This window comes from Amblyomma americanum, chromosome 4 (genome assembly GCF_052857255.1).
Source record: "Amblyomma americanum isolate KBUSLIRL-KWMA chromosome 4, ASM5285725v1, whole genome shotgun sequence".
NCBI classification, from domain to species: Eukaryota; Metazoa; Arthropoda; class Arachnida; order Ixodida; family Ixodidae; genus Amblyomma; species Amblyomma americanum.
Window position 1 is genome coordinate 21,776,866 of NC_135500.1, and position 6,000 is coordinate 21,782,865.

Genomic DNA, 6,000 nt, shown 5'->3' on the forward strand with positions numbered 1-6,000 from the left:
CACCAGCCTGCACCCTGCAGATTTCGCGATTTTGTATATGGGGGTCAACGACCTGTCGAGGTCCATTGCGAGTGCGCAGTTTACCAGCGACAGCATCAAGGTACGTGGGTACAATGCGCTGAACCTCGGCAAATTTCTGTAATGAATTGTTATTTATAATTTTTCATCACAGGCCGCCGTCTTGCATCTGCTGCGTGGCCCCCCTGCGGTGCTTGTCTTCAGGATCTTGCCAAGTTTCTCGGTGGTTTGCCACGGCAGACGTTGAGGCGAGCCGTCGCTGGCTCGGCCGCTGTCGCTTGTTCAACCTCAAGTTGACGGCTACGATCCGGACGTAAGTATACCCGACCCATGCTTGTCTTTCTGTACGCCTTTCGAGTGGACAGAGCACAAAAAGGCAAGTCCCAACTAGCCCAACAGCAAGCACTTCTAAAAAGAATACCAGAAGTACACAGCACTGGCTTACAACAATTTGGGAATCGACATTTGTGCATGGCAATCAATTAACAGTCAAGGAAGAGTAGATTATAAGACCTGTTGGCGCGAACTGGCGTGCTCTCGGCCACCTCGGCCTTGCCCAGCGGAACCGAACGTCTTTTGTTTGAACGGCTGGTCACCGCGCGATACTTTTCCGTTATGAATTTTGCTGACCAGACGGGTTTTCGTTGATAGTCTTCGCCTTCTTCTGCAGACACCTCAGCTTCCTTACTTCCCTGCGTCTGGTCATCTTTGTTTCGGAGGGCGGAACAACCCACGAATTCAAGTGTGCGTCCACAGGTAATACAATGCAGTTGCCCTTCGAGGCCAGTACAACCCACGAATTCAAGTGTGCGTCCACAGGTAATACAATGCAGTTGCCCTTCGAGGCCAGTTTTCACCATGACGGCACTCACACTCAACATTTCATAACAGAGTGGCTACTCTTGCAAGCATGCTAACTGCTTAATTGCTGCACGAGGAAGGACTGTAGTATACCACATAGTCTACACACGAGAAACTTCAACTCAAAATAGCACTCAGCAACATAGCTACTATGGGCCAGAAACATAGAGGCTAACAAGAAGGGTTCAACTTAAATTCAGGACAACGCTATGAACTATGGAAATGAAAGTGATAAATGTTACATTAAGAGACAGGAAGAAAGTAGAGTGGGTCAGGGAGCAAACACAGGGTAACAGCATACTAGTTGAAAACAAGAAGAAATGGTCTTGGGCAGGGCATGTAATGTGAAGGCAAGATAACCGCTGGTCCTTAAGGGTAAAAGATAAGATTCCAAGGGAAGGGAAGCACAGCAAGGAGTGGCAGAAAGTTAGGTACGCTGATGAGATTCGGAAGTCTGCGGGGAAACGGTGGCCACAGCTGGCACAGGACAGGGTTGATTGGAGAGGTGTGGGAGAAGCCCTTGTCTTGAAGTGGACATAGGCTGATGACGTTGATGGCCATATCATCAGAAGAGTTAACTGCTGGGCTAGTTGGTGATCATACATACTAAAGCTGGGCTAGTTGGTGATCATACATACTAAAAAGATTTTTGCGCCAAAACAACACACACAGGAAAGACGACGACACCATAGGCCAAATCATAATTGGCATGTTCCCTGAATTTGGCCTATTTCTGAGCAAAATTCTATTTTCTTTTCAGCTTCGTTTCTTGGGTGCAGCAAAAGCGCAGAGGAGGCAATTTTTTGCTGGTGACGGGTACGACCTATCGGCAGGCAAAGGAATTGAGGAGCCAGCCAAGACCCTCATCAGAGGCCTGGCAAAGGTGTACATAACAGGCATTCGTGCACCTTCGCCAGCCAGGCAGTCCTTTTAGCAGTGCCATCACTGTGTTGCCAAGGGCTCTTTAACATGCAGTGGCATCACACAGCACACAGGCATTTTTGCATTCGGCGTACCTGCCCGCATTTGTGGCCAAAATCAATATAGAGCTCCTCACTCGGTATCGCATGTAGCCCATGTGAACCTTTGGGACGTTGCAGCCCATGTTACAAGGATTATTCACATTGACTGATATTGTGCTGTGCTCCTTCAGAATTTCTACCAATGGCAAGTTAGAAATCTTGGGTGGTGTGATGAACCAGTTTCTTAAAATGGCCCTGGGTCCACACTGGGCAGGAGGAGATTGGTGCACAGACTCCAAAATGATTTTGAAGTGATTTAATTAAAGCATCTGGCTCGATGCCGCTTACGGGACAGAAGCTGGGCTCGTCGTCGCCGGGGCTGAGTCAGCGTGGTGTGGCACGGGCTCGATGAATGGCTGGTTGTCTGCAGCGGCCGGGCTGGGAGTTCCTCGTGGCTGTGCTGCCCTCGTTCTCGGCTGGTCGTTGGATGAGCTGCCCGGCGTGGAGGCGCGTTGGCGAAGGTCGAACGTTAGCGACGGCTAGACCCCGGGCTCAGGTCAATGCGCAGCCCCAGTCTTCTGCCTCGCTCCGTCTCCGGCCCTCTCGTCCACTCGCCCCGATCGCTCTCCCCTTCCTCCCGTCGGCTTCCCCTTTTAAAGCCTTTGCTTCTTTCTTCAGCAGTGGCCGCGCCTTTGTCCACTCCCCCGTGGCTCTCGAGGGGTGCACAATGACGGGGACACTCAAGCGTCGTTCGACAGGGCCGTCGACGGCTACCATATATGGTCATGTTTCTCCGCCACAACCAAATATGGTCATGTCTCTCCGCTGCGACCCGACGCCAGGACGGCGCGGCCAACCGTCTCCAGGAAAAGTCACTGACCGGCTCGCCGTGGCACCGGTGCATGTGCACGAATCGTCACAGTGGGAAGAAAAATTGTGAAGGACATGCAGTGTGTGGACCTTGACACCTCTGTAAGCTGCGTCCCTGCAAATAGCAGACATAGCCATGTACCTCTGCTGCACTTCTCTAGTCCACCAAATCACCTCAGCACAGTGAATGTGCCTCGCGCTATGAAATAAGCTTGCTGCTTAGCCATTTCCCAGTGTATGGTGAACATGCATTTTGTCCAGGCCAGTCTTGATTGACTGAGGCTGTTTGCATCAGGTGCCATGGAGAGGTTTGTCTAGTATCTTGGTGCCTAGTGAAACATTGCACAACGACAGACTGGTCCCGGAAAACTTGTTCTACTGTGTTGGCCATGTGGGTGCTCTGAACATACAAAGACATTCTGAAGTAGAGGCCTGCAGCTTGCATTGTGAACGCTGATGTACTCAGTCATTTACTGGTGACGTCGTCTCCAACTCTTGAGTCTGTCCCGCAGAAGGGTTCATATCTAGAGGAGTCCTACCCAAGGGTGTTGCCTGCCTGTGCTCTGGTTGGCAGAACTTTAAACATGCAAACCCTAGTGAAGCTTTTGGATGATTTGTGCCTATGCAGTGACTCATTTGAATCAGCTTTGAAACAGCATGCAAGGGGAAGGAAGCTGTGTTCATGAGAACTGCATATTACTGTGTGCTAGAGTCAAAATTGCTCCGTTTGTACAGCATGCCATCCTGCAGTTGAGTCGCAAAAGACAATGTAGTGTCATTAAAATTAATCTTACAGCCAAAGGCATATTGAGTGCTCTTCTGTCGATGAACATACCACAGTCACAGTCTATCACTTGCTAATATGTCAGGACCATCGCAGGCCGACGTGCCCTTAGCCATTTCCGTAGTAGCTGCACTTGTGCCTTCTTGTAGAATTTGCAGCACTTCTTACAGGTTGATATCACATTGTCATAGTGAATGGTTTTGCAAAAAGGTTTAAATATTTTCAAGCACACATTTGCTCATCAGAAGCCATAATTTTGAGTCTATTTCATGTTCTCTAGTCATGGCTTGCCTGAATTCATTGCCTCTCACTGTGGTGCAGCATTTACTGCTGGTTTGAAGATATTTCTGCACCACAATGGACCACTGCACCATGTCTTCCTGCATAATGGTGTTGCTGCAGATTTGGTCAAAACACCTCATTCCACGCTCAGGAAAGTCACTGATAAAAATCAGCTAGCTCAGTCAGATACCGGTGAAATATGCGGCAAGTCCTTGACGCAACAGGGTCTTTATGTGCACAGCTGCTGGTGGACTGGAAATTGAATGTAGCATTCATTGTGCTGCACCCGGATCTCGTTTCGTTTGTCCTGCAGAAACAAGTGATGACATGTGACATGTCTGGTTCCTCCGTCATGGCCACATGAGGCAATTTTTGTCTGAAACCTCCACCCAGGACCTTCCAGGTACATCATCATCATCAGCCTGACTATACCCACTGCATGACAAAGGCCTCTCCCTAATTTCCCCTATTAACCCAGTCCTGCACTAGTCGCGGTCACGTTATCCCTGCAAACTTGCTAATCTCATCTGCCCACCTTACTCTCTGTCACCTCCTGCTACGCTTACCTTCTCTTAGAATCCATTCCGTTACCCTTAATGACCATCGGTTATCTTGCTTTGTTAGTATTATATTCCCAGCCCATGCCCATTTCTTCTTCATTTCGACTAGGATGACATTAACTCGCATTGTTACGTGACCCACTTTCTTATCTCTCAATGTCACACTTATCACTTTCCTTTGGATAGCTCTCTGCATCACCCTCAAGTTAAGTTGAACCCCTTTCATCGGCCTCCAAGTTTCTGCCCCATACGTTAGTACCGCTGGAATACAACTATTGTATATTTTTCTCTTGAGGGATACTGGCAAACTGCCCTTCATGATCTGAAAATGCTTGCCAAATGCACTCCATCCCATTCTTATTCCTCTAGTTACTTCAGTTTCGTAGTCCGGATTTGTGGTTACTACCTGCTCCGGGCACATAATTGACAGTAATTGGTGCACAGAATATTTTAGGTGTCAAGCTGCCGGATAGTCAGTACTGTTACCTTGGTACCCAGCTGTGTTGGGAAACTAGGGGTCTGTGTCTGTAAAACCTGGGCCACCTTCGGATGGGGAGACGAGATAGGAGAATTTCTAGAGCTCAAAATGAATCAAGTTCAAAAGCATTGTCACGTGCACATTCTGCTGTAGTGACTCGCATGTCACTGCCTGGATGAAGCTGGAGCTGCTCTTATAGGAGGCTGGTTGTGCAACTGTTGATTGCACTTTGTTGAAAGGAGAGGTGGATCACTTCACTCATTCTGACGTGCTAATGTAACATATTATGATATGTGTACTGAGTGCATTTGTGTGCTAATTGACTTTTCTCTTTGACAGTTCCTAGTGTTGTGCGTGCGTTGTAAATTTGGATAAGGCTTGAAGAGTACAAGTGCTGAGGTATGCAGCTGTTACCATTTGTACAAAACATTTCAGCTCTGCACATTTGTTTCCCTATCCTCCGCTCGTGTCTTTTGTAGTGCAGAGATAGGAACAGTAAATTAGCTCGGTACAAGTGGTGCTTACGGAATGGCAATATGGGTAGTGTTGGTTTAATGGTGCTACCTGTTGTGGCTGCATGCTCGTGTCTGTTCACCGAAAGAAGCGACTGTAATTGGTTACTGCATATATTGGTTCTGCTTTGTTCTGCTTCCGTTACTTGCGGAGTGCCATCACAAGATAATGCTGAGGAAGGTTGTTATCACATGCAACCATTCTTTGTCCACTGGACAGCCTTGTCACATTCCTAGCTCTGCCTGTGCGTTCTTAAAGGGAAACTACATTGGAATGTCTACATACCTAACTGCTGTGCATTAGCAGCAGATCCGTGCACAAAGAGGTAGTATGCACCCCCATGTGGCATGATGGAGAGGGCACAAATTTTATCCCCCCATATGGAGAGAGCTGAGCATGCTTATGGTTAGCATTTAGAGTAACTGCATGACCCACAGAGGTGTTTCTTGATGCCTTACCTCCTTGCATCTCTGGATTACAAAATTCTGCTTACAATGTAAATAGTCTAGTAAGCTTCTATGCTGTTAACTTTGGTGTGCCTCTTGTGCCATCCTCTATTCTGGTTGTGCTGACTTCTGGGAAATGCCATTGGTTACTGGGGGACAAGGGACTGGAGCATGGCATCATCTGCTAATCACTGTCACACTTTCATACACTTATGTATTTCTGCAG